The following is a 14,759-nucleotide window of genomic DNA, read 5'->3' as shown; positions in this document are numbered from 1 at the left end:
GTGTTGTATAAGGTTGCTATTATCGAGGAGGCTGGATAACGATTGGATTAGAGGATTGTGAGTCTCGTTCCATCGGAGATTCAAATCACCAAGAATTAAGTTTTTGGAATCGCCGAGTGCGTCTTGTGCTATCAGGTCGGATAGTTGTTCTCCAAACTCGTTGTTTCTGCCAGGGGGGTGATAGAGCAGGTGGCACAGTAAAGAGAGGAAATGAGGGAGAAGTCAGGTGGTACCAGCATGTCTAGGCAGGGAGGAGATGTCTTAGCAAGGTCTCCGTGAGGAACGCAACATCAATGTCATGAGTGAGGATAGCTTCAGCTATGTCCGTTGCATGTAGTGAGGCCGATCTGCAGTTGATTCGTAGGCAGTTGGTGAATTTTTCCTGGTTGTTGGCAGTTCTGTCATTAGTCTCCTTGGGTATAGGGGTGAGGACTGGGAGTCTCTGTGGTTTGTTGTTGAGCAGGTCTTTTCAGTGGCCTGTGATTACTTGGATTTTGGATTTAGGTGACTCTGTGAGGGGAGATTCGTATGTAGCGGCTAGTAAGGTTGCTTCACTGTCTGTCATAGGTGCTTCTGATCTAAACGGTCTTGAGGTCGGGTGTTTTGAGATCAATAGACTTGAGATCGTGGGCCTAGGGCAGGGGGCTCCGGTTATTTCGGGCTTCTGTGGACCGGAATCCAGGATCCTATGGGGGGGATCGAGAGGCTGGGAACTAAGGAATTCTGTGGGCCCCTGGGTGTTGTTGGCGTTGGCGGAGTAGGATGTCCGGGAAGGGGATTTCGGGGCTCTACAGGCTATTCAGAGGTTAGAGAGGATTTCCATTAGGCCTTGGGTGATAGTGTCAATCTGGTTTTCAAGGGCCCCAAGCCGCTGTGCTATGGAATCATGGGAGGGGTTGTGGGCATCAAGGGCAATGACTTAAGTACCCTAGTCCTCATTTAAAATGATTTGGCATAGGGCAGCACCACAAGTGATATTGCTGCACTGCCCTTTGCCAAATTGAAAGAGCAGGAATGCCGCGTATTTTCGAGATCCCATGCATTCCTGGTGCCTAGGACCAACGAAGGCACCCTTGCTCCAAGGGTGTCTGCGTTGTTGGTAGGATTCATTTTGTTCAGGAAGAGAAGCCTTCCTGCACAAAAACAATCCATGGATGTGTTTTCCTCTTACTGTGTGTGTTGCAAAATGCAGCACTCATAGAAAGAGAAAAGAAACCAAGAAGAAATAAACATATTTCTCCTTGTTACAGCTGACCTGGGGTGGCATACAGTTTTGATGCATTCCCAGGTTAACAGATCCTTGTAAATCTGGAATGTGTCAAAACCCATGGGCGTTACATGGGAAATCCCACTGTAACACCCATGGAACACCCCTCTGACACAGTGTAAGGCAACGTAGTGACTTGTGCTGCGTTGTCTTACTCCATATCTGCAAGGCCACGAAAAGCTACTCAAGTGCCTTTGCATGGCCTTGTAGGTATGGGTCTGCAATCTGTGACTCTGGAGTATCATAAATGGTGGCACATTGTCAGCACAAGGGTTTTGTAAATAGTCCCCAGTCTCTTTCACCATAAATTGGCACTTTTCAAGTTTCACTGTAGCACCATGAGCATGTAAAATCCTAAACACTTTGCTTAGCACTTGCAAATGGTTTTGCTCAGTGTCAGAAAATAACAGGATTCCATCCTGATATGCTGAAATATTTTTCATAGAACCAAACATTTGAAACATACATTTTAGGAACACTGATGCCACTGAGGCTAAGCCAAAGAGTATGTGAAGAAAATCTAAAATCCCTGAAGGGAGTGTTAAATGTTGACAAAGAATGAGAGTCATGACTGAGCTCACCTTGATGATGTCTAGCTTTTAAGTCTAAGGTGGAAAAAATTCCTTGCCTGACCAAGTTGAGCTAACATTTCTCTTGGGCAAGGGAAAACATCCACTAAAATATTCAATGACCTAAGTTCCACAGATGAACTCAAATCTCCTGTTTTTCTCTTTGCTACGACAATAGGAGAGATGGATAGAGATGAATCAACTGGTTCAATTACTTTTTCAGAATACGAGTTGTCCAAATGGTCCTCGAACCTATTTCTTAAACTCAACAGAACATTCCTCACCATTTGGATTACTGGACTGGCATCCGGTTATGAAATGATTCGTACTGAAATCCTTTGATAACACGCAGGGTTTTCTTGAATAACGAATCATACTTATCTAACAAGATTCCCATGAAATAGCAACAGACTCTTGAGTAACAACCAATGAAATCTAACAGTCAGTGCCTGATCTCAAAACCATCCCAAATAACCCCTGGTCTCTCCATCCCAGTACATTACACTATCTCTTTCCAACATATACATTTGTACAATCCATTCTGACTTCATAGGTACATTTTTGAAAGAATTTTAAATACTCTATGCTTTGAGATAATTGAATTGTTCATTAACCAACCCAACTTTTTGAGTACTCCGGCATTCTTTGGCAAAATGTCCAGCTTTCCAGCATTGTCTGCACTTTTTTCCCAACACTTGGCAAGTCTTAAAATTGGCAAGATGAGACTTGGAACCACATCTAAAGCAATTATTTGTTGCCACCTACCTAATTTGCAAGATGAGTCAAATGTGTTGAGTTACTTAGAAACAACACTGGGTTTTGAAAAGAAAGCATTCACATGTTCAATTTCAAACACATGGTGAACCTCCCCAACTCCTTAAAAGCCATGCATGATCTTCCAATTTCTTTGGCAACCTTTGTGAACTCCTGCACATAGCGATTCCTACCACAAAATAATTTCTCCTGGGTCTTTCTATCAAAACAATCTGATCCCTCAAAGAGTTATGAAGATTCCCATCAAATTGTAGAGGCAATAAACCCGAGTTCTGCCAAACATCTGTCAGGTAATTCATGCTGTTGTTGACAATGGGTACAAAAAACTGTGCCTTTCCACTATGATGCTGGTATCATCTTAAAAATAGTTTTTTAGTCTGTTAACTGCTTCAACATGTCCTGTTTCCTCACGGGGAAAAAACTTAACTTAGTGCCATCAGTTGCTGTCAAATAGCTATAGAATGTTTGAAACCATTGTTCCCATTTAAGCTTCTGTCCAACAGGTTCACGGAAAAAGCAAGTTTGCACTTTGCTTGTTAAACATAGCAATAAACAGAAGTGAAAATGTCTGGGTGAGCATCACACATTTAAAAAATAATTTTTCAATTTTAAATGTATGAGTAAAAAAAAAAACGCCACCAAAATAGGAGGGAATGGCAGCCAGCAAGTCTTTCCACCAATCACTGTGCAGATCGCAACCCATAATGAGAAGCCAGAGAAATGAGCCAATCAGTGAGCTTTATGTAAAACTTGTCCAATGTAAAACATCCTGCTACATGAAAAATCAAAGTCATTGAGGATTTCAATATATGAGTTAGGTAATCTTCTTTTGATATTGATCCTCTAAACCTTCAGTTTTAATGGCACAGCAGCAACTCGGCTAGTGCACCAAGCCTGTGTAGACCAAGCAATCCCAATGCGTGCGATTATCCCTTCATGTGGCCTGTTGCAAGCAATCCTTTCCATGCGATGTGAGTCCATCGCTAATGCCAGGCTGACAGTGCAGATTGTCACCCCAAAACTGCTTGAGAAGCACTTCAGGTGCGGGAAATTTTAAAAAATAAACATATCTGTCCTTCATAGCGCCGAGCCAGCGAATGAAGAATCTCAAAGTGCATCTGTCTGTGCCAGTAGCTGATCACAAATGGTGCAGAGTGGAGTGTTGTTCCTCTGGGCCCTCAAACTACTCATCATCAAATATATGTTGTGGTGAAGGAAGAGGCACACAAGTAAGTTAGGCATAAAGCAAAGTATTCCAAAAAGAAAGAGGAATAACACACAATGTCTCCCAGTGAATGTTCCAGGGCAGGCTCAAAACTGAACATCATTCCTCGAGCCTAGAATGACCCACAAAAGACACCAACAGTAACATTAAAAAACTTAGGGGCATATTACCAAGCAATAGCGATAATTATCGCTATTGCTTGGTTAGAGACAAAAATTTACCGCTGAGCTGCGGCGAATTTTATCACAGATAAACCTTGGTATTACCAAGGTTTATCGCAAATGCGATAAAAAACGGCCGCAATGCATGAATATCGCTGAAAAGTCTGCGATATTCATGCATTACCAAGCTAATGCTCTTAGCCATGTTATCCACCTCCCATTGGATAACATGGCTAGGAACTGCTCAGGGCAGGTGTTAGCTTTTGGAGATATTCGCGCTTAGCGCCAATATCTCCAAAAGTTGGTAATAGGAGATAGCGATGTTAGCGACTGTTTCCAGTCGCTAACATCTTGGCACGCCCACTTTGCATGTCATTAGTGAGAAATATCACTGACATGCAAAGTGGGGCCCAAGATGGTCGCTATCTCCTACTAGCTGTCGCTAACTGGTGTTAGCGACAGCTAGGTAATAGGGAGATAATTTTATCTCCGCTTTCTTGGCTTTTAAAGCCAAAAAAGTGGAGATAAACCCCCTTGATAATATGCCCCTTAAAGACCTAGCCAGAATATTGTATAGCCCATAACAAAAGGTCTGTCATGACCTTAGGAACAGAACTTGAGGAAAGTTTTTTGAGTAAAGTAACTGGGATGTGGGTAGCAAAAATCCAGTTGTCCTAAAGTGGCAATGACCTAGAAAAATTGTTGGAACCGCACAAGTCTGCATTTCCCATGGACCATGTAGAAGAGGGCCCTTAGAGGGGCAGATTCTGGGGGTCCTATCCTTCTCACTTTTTACCAAGCACAACACATCTAAGGTTGTATTAAGTATGTTTAGGGGACCCCTAGGAAAGTGCCATAAGGAACTTCTAGAAGGATTACACCAGTCTCATGAGACCTCAGATCATTTACTAGATATGTTTTAAATCACCGGAGGACCTAGAGAAATACAGCACTGTGCTTAATGTACGAATCTTGACAATTTGATAATAATGGAGCACATTTCAAAAGCTGTTTTTTAAGTCTGGCCCCTATTTATTGGACCCTGAGATCATTGAACTTAGAGATCTTAGGAGTGAAGTGTTTCAAGAAAATCGCACAGAGGGTTTATCAGAAGGGTAGATGAGAATGCCCACAGACACAGAGGTAAGTTGGATTGAGAAACAAAACTCATATTTTCACAATCCTCCAAACATTTAATAAAAGAAAGAGTCTAATGATATTGAAAATCTTGTGAGCAAGGTGGGGAGGTAACGCCATATCACTCATCAGTAGGGTTTCCACCTGCCTGTTTTTTTCTCAACATGACCGGTATTTTTATGTTCTGGCAGGTAGAAGAATTAGTAGGACCACCTTTTGCCCATATTTTTTCCCCTCATGAGTACATACTTTAAAACAGTAAACATAAAATGAAATCATTTGTGTTCTACTGCTGCCTTAATGATCCTTGACTGAAAATTGAAGACAGTTAGGCCATGTTAAGAATAAATACCGTTGTTTTTGTAAAGTCCTATTTAAGTGTTACAAAATAGTTGTTTTATATACTAGAACATGTGGATTAAATTAGGCATGTTTTGGTTAGCATATTTAAGCTACACCAGCCCACATTGACAATAATTCATGGAATGCTGCGAAAAAAGTGCTTTTTCATTTTAGGTGTACAAGATACAACTTCAACCATGGCATGCTCTGTGTTAAAACAAATGTGTAACAGTTTGGTCTTCTCTCCAGAGGGAAGGATGCATTTCTGTTCACAGCCACTTAATGAGCTCTTCTGTAGTTCAACAAGCTATTGTATTTATGTGTTTCATAATGTATGATTTCATCTCCTCAATTAAATAGGTACACTTTTAACCAATAACATTCCTTAGGAAGTAGGAGTTAATAGTGGTGTTGAACCAACTAATAGATTTATTGGTTGTCATGAATGAAGTATTTATAATCAACCCTTCTATGTAATGCTATGAAAATGTGTGTGACATTTGTCCCAAAAACATTATGAAAGATGTGTTGTTTTGATATAGTATAGGAAAGTGCCCCTTTTTGCATGGTTGTCCCCCACTTTTAATGTTGATGTACTTTGACCAAGTGTGCCCTGGGTTCCTGCCAACCAGGTACCAAGGGAATATGTTCTTTGCCTAAACTGTACTGTTGCAAAACCCAACTGACAACTCTCTGGGCACATGTAAGTCCCTTGTAAAAGGTACCATAGGTAGCAAGGGCACTCTGACAAGGAAAGGTCTCTAAGGGATGCAGCACTTATTATGCCACATTTAGAGGCCCTGTACCTTTACACACACACATTGCCATTGCAGGCTGCATGTTTTGATGCAGAACAAAGTGAAGGGTTGACATGGCACACACTCCTGTGCCATGACTACAATCCACTGCCCAGGCATAGGTATTCCACCCCTCTAGCTGGGTGCACTATATCAGTGGTGAAGGTACAGGTGCATGAGCCTTGTACCCCTACAGTGTCTAAGCCAATTCTTAGACATTGTACGTTCAGTAATGCCATAAAGAGTATATGGTCTAGGAGTTGGTGCAGCAGTTCTTTATGGGGCGGAACTGTGGGGGCTCAGTAACTTAAAAAGGTTGACGGGTGCGCAAAATACATTTTTGCGCAACATCACAGGCTTACCGGCTTCCACTCCATTGATCCCTCCCTAAGGAATGTTATTGGTTAAAAGTGTACCTATTTAATTGAGGAGATGAAATCATACATTATGAAACACATAAATACAATAGCTTGTTGAACTACAGAAGAGCTCATTAGGTGGCTGTGAACAGAAATGCATCCTTCCCTCTGGAGAGAAGACCAAATTGTTACACATTTGTTTTTTTTGTGTAATTGCTTTCTGTTGCAGTGTAATTTTTTTAACAGGGCCTTTGTTGTTTACTTGTAGCTATTCTCTGAGCATGGGCGGATTTTGCGAATTGGCAATCCGCGAACTTGCGTATTTACGGATTCGCAATCCGCAAAATCCTCGAACTCTCGCGAATGTGCGGATTTTTTTTTTGTGTTCGCAAAGATTTCTGCCGTGGAGAAGCGTGGCTCAGTGGTTAGAGGCGGCAGACCCGGATGCTGAGATCAGCCGTGGACCAGGGTTCGATTCCCCGCCTCGGCGGGGCTCGGGCTCAAAAATTCCACGGACTCGACAATTCTCGCTCCGGTGCCTACTCGACTCACGGGGTCACACTCTGCGACTCTGGGCAATAGCTTGCTTAATCTCCACTACGGCCCCTCGCGGCGGGATGCCTGGCTTTCACCTTGTGGATACCCTGCCGGGGTATCTCACAGGGGAATACCAGGACGGGTTCCCTAAGCAAGCGCCTTGATACCTTCGAGTGATACGTGCGCTATATAAGTCGCAATACATACGCAATACATACATACAGTTCGCGAGGGTTCTGTACCAGTTCGCAATTGCGAACTTACTTGTCGGCTCGCAACGGCCGCGACTATGTTTTTTCTACATCTGGTTCATCATCACAGGTTCACAGCACCCTCTGTTTCACCACTGCCACCCTCTGGTACACCCATGCCACCCTCTGGTACATCACTGCCACCGTCTGGTTGGTTTATCACTGTAGATTATGGGGGTGAAAAAAAGCAAGCACACCTGCCCTGCTTCAACTGACATGAATTAATTTGGGGTTGATTAATGTGTCACTGAATTTAAACTTCCAGTCTGGCTGGCACCTGCTTCCTTATCTGTAATTTGCTTTCTGTTGCAGTTCACTTTTTTTTCACAGGACCTTTGTGGCCTATAGTTGCAAGTAGGCAACTGAACTCTGAAGGCGCCCCTCAGGAAGCACTACAGGGAATGGTTACTAATGATAAGATTGAACTTTTGCACCTGCTGAGTGCTTTCAGTTTTGTCTGTAATTGCTTTCTGTTGCAGTGTAATTTTTTTAACAGGACCTTTGTTTTATACTTGTAGCTATTCTCTGAGCCTGCTGTGAGGGTCAGAGCAGGGTCATAGAATAGTTGCAAGTAGGCAAATGAACTCTGGAAGGGCCCCTCAGGAAGCACTACAGGGAATGGTTACTAATGATAAGATTGAACTTTTGCACCTGCTGAGTGCTTTCAGTTTTGCAAAAATCCAAATATCCAGCAGCATCCACAAAAAGTAATCCTTCCAGGTCAAGATCCAAATCAAAGTGACCAGCACATGAAGAAAGCACTGGGAGGAGCCTGGTGGACAGGAACAGGAAGTTGGAAACTGTGGGGCACTTCCTTCCTCCCACCCCCACCCCCGAAAATGGACTCCTTGCAAAGGAAAAGTGCAGGCAAATGTCAACCTGAAGAGTTATTCTGATAAAAATCATAATTTTCAAGGTTTATACTGCCTGCTGGTGGATTTCTTGTGCGAAATTACAAATTTTGCAATCTCGCAATTGCGAGATTGTCGCTGCCCGCCGCATCTACGTGTTTGCAAGTGTTTACTCCCGCGAAATTGTATAGTATTCTAGTTGGCAAGTGCGACCAAGCAAAAAATCCGCTTCGCACAGATTTTACGAATTTTCGGCAAGTTCGCGAGAGTTCGCGGATTGCGAATTTACCGAAAATCCGCAAAATCCGCGAGCGGAACGGATTTTACGCCCATGCTTACTCTCCACTATGATCTAGGGTCTCATGGCCTCGAGGATATGGCCAGATACAGATCGGTTGCCTACTGGAGGAGATTATGGGTCACCCCAGAACTCTCCCAGTATGCACGGGCCTTCCTCGAGGTGAGAGACTCCGATAAGGCCCATAAAATACTATGGATGAAGGAGGTAAAAGCAATATATTAGGCTATGGGATTATCTCCATTGTGGGATGACCCAGTAGGGAATCCTTTTCCACCTAGAAAAACATTTCGAGACCTGTACTGGAACATGCTGGACGCAAAGAGATTTGGCCGCTGTATTGAACCATCTTTTACAGCAGATTTCCTAGAACTTAAGCATTCTCCGGCCTTTGAGGCTTATTGGGACTGGATTACCATCCCAGGGGACAGGAAGAAATATCATCAGATTAGGGTGGGGACATTACCACTAAATGCTCTCACTGCAAAATGGCGTGGGGGACAAGGTTCGGCCTGTCCCTTTTGTCCCGATCAGCGGGAAGTCATTGGGCACGTTCTCTTTGCCTTTCCAGAATATAAGGTACCCAGGAGATCTTGGTTAAAACCTATTTGTGTCCAGTTAGGTATCAAAACGGGTTGTGAGGCTGTCAGGATTTTACGAACTGACAACTCCCAAGCCGTTGTTATAGCCATAGCTAAATTCCTCCACTGGATGTGGATAATTCGGGCCCGTAAAATGAGCCTACAGTAATTTCGGCCTATGACACCTGAGACTGTAAAATGTTCTTAGTGATTAATGTACCTAGTGATGAATTTTAAAATATTTTTTTAAAGAATGAAATGAATTATATATCCATGTTCCTTTTTTTCTTCTTTTTAACATAACTTATTTAATGACTGTAATCTATGGGTTTTATGTTTGGCGGTAGGCCAATAATTGTTAATTGAGGGTTGAAGTGACAACTGTGGATTTTACTAGCTGTCAATGAAGGGTAATTTTAAAATATTAAATTGTAACTGTCTTTTATGATTGAAAAAAAATCGAAATAAAGACTTTTTGAATTTGTCTAGGAGTTTCTCATTACGAACTCCACAGCACCATAATGGCTTTACTGAAAACTGGGAAGTTTGGTATCAAACTTATTGGCCCATTAAACCCCCACTGATGCCAGTGTGGGATTTAATAGAAAATGCACTCAGAGAGCATCGTAGAGCTTCCCCCTGAAAAACGACCTAAGTCTGGTGTCCTGGCTGAGTGTCTGCTTGCCAGCAGCCACCACCAGACATGTTTCCTGACCCCTGGTTCAAGAGCCTGCCGCTCTCTGGGCCCTGAAACAAAGCACATCCTGGGACGAGGTGCCAAGCCTCCTGCCCCAGGATGGACAGGTTCCACGAAGGGGAAGCTCCAAAGGCCTGCCACCTTGAGCTATCCTAGCCATTTGCTGCTCCCAACAACTGGCCCCCACCAGTTCTGACCCCACCTGGGTTGAGAGAGTCAGTGGGAAAACCAAGCACCCCCCTTTGCCAACCCCACCTCTCAAGTAGGGAAGGCGAGGTGAAGCACAAACTCTTAGTACCTGCCATCCAGAGTGAGGCTTATGACCCCTCCCACTGGAGGGTGGCATAGTAGGGGGTATATCCACTCTATGGAAGGGACCCATTGGTCCAGACCTGTACCTACCTGTAACACCCCTAAATTTAGCATTTAAGGGCAACCTTGAACCTTGCCTACTCAGACCAGAGGCAAAAAAAAGAAGCAAGAAGAAAAAGGACCAAACAGTCGCGCAGAGGGAAGAAGAGGAGGACATCAACTGACTTGGCCCCTGTCCCAACCTCAAACTCCTCCAACAGAACCTCAGTTTGTCCTGCAACCAGCAGTCCTCAAAACCCCAGAGAACCTGCCCGGCCTTTGGATCTAAAACAGACTTTTGTCTCCTGTGAGCACTGGACTTGCCCAAAACCAACCAATTCTGACTCCGGCCTACTCAGTGAGTCTCCCCAACTCTGCTCCTGGCTCCCGGAGCCTGAGTGAACCAACACCCTAAGGAGGTTCTCCTACCAATCCTAGCCTGGATCCCAGTGGCCCCTGAACCTCAACGAGCTCCCAAATCAAACTTGCAGCCAACAACAAGAAGTTCCCCTCAAGCGCGACCAACGGTGACACCCTGACCGATTCCATAACTGAAGCGGTCCAGAAAGAGCAACCGCAACTGTCCAACCGACTCCGTCACCAAACGCTTGTAGTCACAGGTAGACAAGTCCCAAAGACCCCATTCGCCTCAACAGCAGCTGACCGACTCCGAGGGAACCGCAACCGAATATGCATAAACAGCCAAGACCGCATCCTACACCCGTCCGCACCTGTTCTGTTGGTGATGTAGTTCTTGTGTTGGTCACTGGGCTCTACCATGCTGACCTCGACTCCAGGAGCTTTTGTTTTCCAATCTGGTGGCCTGCTCGCTGCAGTCTCCAAACCCACAACCATGCTTAATACCTGAGATAAGACACCAAACTGACAGCACTATAAGATAGTATCCAAAAGTTAATTCTGCAGTGAGGAACAATACACAGATATGATGACCACATGTAGTAATCTGAAAACACCTAAGGAGGCATATAGAGAACTAAGATTCGGAGTCTCAGAGGGTGAACTCCATAATATGAGTGAAAAAAAGCAAGAACAAATAAGAGACAAAGAACAGCAGAAAAAGAAATGAAACCATTTTCATGAACTCTGGGGATTTACTGGAAGTCTTTGTTCTGTGAAGTGCTATGAAGTACCAAGGCGTGCTGCAACTCTCCCAAAAAGCATTCTAGACCCAAGCAATTTCAATATGAATAACAAATTCCCAAAGGGAAGGGGGAATGGAATAAAAGAGAAATGTATCTGATGTGATGCTTTCTTCCCATCAGACTTCACTTCAGGAAGCTCACTTCTGCTTTCTAGTCTACGAAAGAAAATGTTACTTATCAACTAGATTCGAAAATCACTTTGATTTAAAGTAGGTTAATCTTGCCGTACAAGCACCTCTTTCTCATCTACTCCACGTCAATGTATTACATCGCGTAAGTGTATCTATAAATACACAGTAATTACTTCTCATCTTGTGTGTTTTGCTGTACACCCTATGTCGGAAGGGTATGCCCAGACCTGGGTCCCGTGCTCACTGCTCAACTGGAGTCAAGCTATCCTGGCTGAAGACGTCTGATAGCCAGAAACCGATCCTAGGATGCTTGATTCTGGTCCAGGGAAGACATGGCTTGGCAGGTCGGTCTGGACTGTTCCCATGAGGCACAGGGTCAAGACTGATTTGCATATGGCCATGTCTGAACTGGGGTGGCTTGGTGAGCAAAATAACGATGGATTAAACCCAGATCTGTGACTGGGGGTGAATGTTTTGCCATTGTGCAACATTCCGTCCATCATCTTGTGTGTTTTGCTGAACACCCTATGTGGGAAGGGTATGCCCAGACATGGGTCCCATGCTCACTGCGCCACTGGAGTCAAGCTATCCTGGCTGAAGACGGCTGATAGCCAGAAACCAGTCCTAGGATGCTTGATTCCGGTCCAGGGAAGACATGGCTTGGCAGTTCGGTCTGGACTGTTCCCATGAGGCACAGGGTCAAGACTGATTTGCATATGGCCATGTCTGAACTGGGGTGGCTTGGTGAGCAAAATAATGATGGATTAAACCCAGATCTGTGACTGGGGGTGAATGTTTTGCCATTGTGCAACATTCCGTCCATCATCTTGTGTGTTTTGCATTACTTGTTATGCTGACATCCGCTGAAGAGACAATAAACAAATACCTGTAAAATACCTCACCCTACTTCTAATATTTCTCTGGAAAAAAATAAATCAAATGCCATAGTATCATAGGAGGTGAGTTGACATCACCGACAACTGATGTTTGCAGATTTTAGGTGATTTTGGTAATACTGTTGTGGCATAACACAACCCAAAAATTGATTAGATTGTGAATAAGGTTTAAATATTGAGAAATAGTATAAATAACAAAAGTCACTGGTGCTTTTTGTTTCTGTTATTCTTATTTCTAAGGCAGAGCACATGCACTGATAGGCTGATCAGCAGTTTCATCTCCAGTTGTCCAGAGTTGAAAAATAAAAAAATTATGAACTCAGAATAGATGGACCTGCTCAAACCTATATATGTGTCCCAATATTCTTCAGCAACTCAGTATACACTTTCTAAAAAAAGAAGCATTACCACTCATATTTATCATGGCATTTTACAAATATTCTTAGCACCAGTCTTTCTTTATTATCATTGGATCAAAAATTATTGTAACCTCTACTTGCTTACTTTTTGAATTAGTTATATCAGCGTGTACCACAATTTTTCATGTAACATTGGTATCATCAGATATATACCTTTTCTATTAACTTGTACAGTTCCACACCATGATCTAAATCGTTTATTATGTTTTTGTTATCATTTTAACTTTAGAAACCATCAAGTGGCTGTGGTATGATATACTTATCACTGGCATGGTACGCACATGTGGGGATACAGAGAGGGTGTATCAATGCTTAGTATGGGGGTGCTGGTATTTTAAAGCATGCATGGACACATGAGAAGGACATGAGAAGGACACTTCAATATATAGCTGAGTGTGAGTTAATTAGCCACCAGGATGTGGGTCTCTTCAGGGAGGAGACATCTGCAGCATCTTGATGCTTCACCATATCCTAAAATGTTGAGGAATGTACAATATGCATTACAATACCTGTTTTATTATGTAGATAACATTCACTCCTTTTCCTATAGACATTGCATGCCATTCAGTGATATCACACATTTTCAATTGATGGATTTACTCTACAGTGGATGTTCACTTTTGAGAATCTCCATTTTCAGTCAAAATAAATCAATCTGCTGTCACAGAAGACATAATGCAACAACAAAATCAAATCTATGAAACTTGCGAGCCAGGCAAACCATATTTCTTTTCTTTTCATGTAGGATGTCATCGACAAGGCTTACATTAAAGAAGAGAAGAAAAGAGAATGGCAGAAATACAAGGTGCGTTACACTTCATGAGAATGATGCTACTACATATAGTAATGCTATAACTACTGCTAGTAATACAACAATACCAAATAGGATGAGGTTACCTCTACCATTTATTGTAAGTCTCCTTCAAGCCACCAAAGCATTAGATGAGAATATAGTGGAGGGAGACTGAATGCCAAGTTTCTTCATAAGGTAATGGCACTCCAAAGTGGCTTTCAATGTCATTTTAACTTAGGATGGATGGTGTTTTTTCATATGATGCCTTATAATGGACACAATATTTTTCTTTTGCTCTGTTATGTCAAAGCGAGAGCACGGTTGCAGACATGTAAAGAAAATAAGTAATCTGTAGTGTGAAATTAAACATCTCAATATGCAGCTAGTATATGTTTTCAAAATAAGCACTTTTATGTCAGTACATTTTCAAAATGGCGACAGATTACAGGTTTTGTAAGAAGAGTTATATCCCTGCTTTTCTGCAAAGAACTCAGAAGAACAATGGGTTCTTCATTCATTGTAAAAGTTCTAGAGACTCCTTCCTTCAGTCCCTGATTCAATGTTTAAAATTCCACAAAAAAAACGGTTTACAGCATTGAACAGATTTGAAAATGATATGCAGCATAACATTGTAAATGGATAATTGTGCATTACGGATGTTTTTCTCTCGGTGTTTTAAGTGATGATATAGATAGTGCCAGCTTTGCTCTCGTCTATTACTTGACACTCAAAGTTACCTCATTGCACAAATGCCACATTTACACATTTAGAACTCTTTAGGCATGTATGGCTTTCATTAAATGGCAGCAGTGTGACTACCTGATTTTAATATTGGTTATCCACTGTCACTACATGATAGCAGAGGAAAACAAAAATGCTTTTCCACTGTAGCGGCATCATAAGGAAACCCACATGATGACTGGGCACTCAGAAAGTAAATTATGTTCTATTTCAATTGAGAGCATAAAACAAAGCTTTAGGTGGGAGGGTAGATGCAAGGGGGGAGTATGGGAGCATGGCAGGAGGCCAAGTATTATTATATTATATTTATGTGGCGAAACGGGGAGAGATGAAGAGACAGTGGTGTGGATGGATGGCAGGATGCTTGATTTTTAAGTGGGGAGGATTAGAGAAATGTAAAGGGTATTGAGGCTGGGTTA

The 14,759-nt window shown here is 42.7% G+C and overlaps 1 long non-coding RNA gene across 1 annotated transcript in view; it reads left to right on the top strand.

Annotated features, from left to right (window-relative positions):
- Positions 1–14,759, top strand: part of LOC144827200 (uncharacterized) — a 181,881-nt gene that overhangs the window by 83,791 nt on the left and 83,331 nt on the right. The window contains exon 2 of the long non-coding RNA XR_013610074.1: positions 13,552–13,611. This is a non-coding gene — a long non-coding RNA (uncharacterized LOC144827200). The remainder of the gene's footprint in view (positions 1–13,551; positions 13,612–14,759) is intronic.

Source organism: Lissotriton helveticus, chromosome 4_1 (genome assembly GCF_964261635.1).
Source record: "Lissotriton helveticus chromosome 4_1, aLisHel1.1, whole genome shotgun sequence".
NCBI classification, from domain to species: domain Eukaryota; kingdom Metazoa; phylum Chordata; class Amphibia; order Caudata; family Salamandridae; genus Lissotriton; species Lissotriton helveticus.
This window is presented reverse-complemented; position numbering and strand designations above follow the sequence as displayed.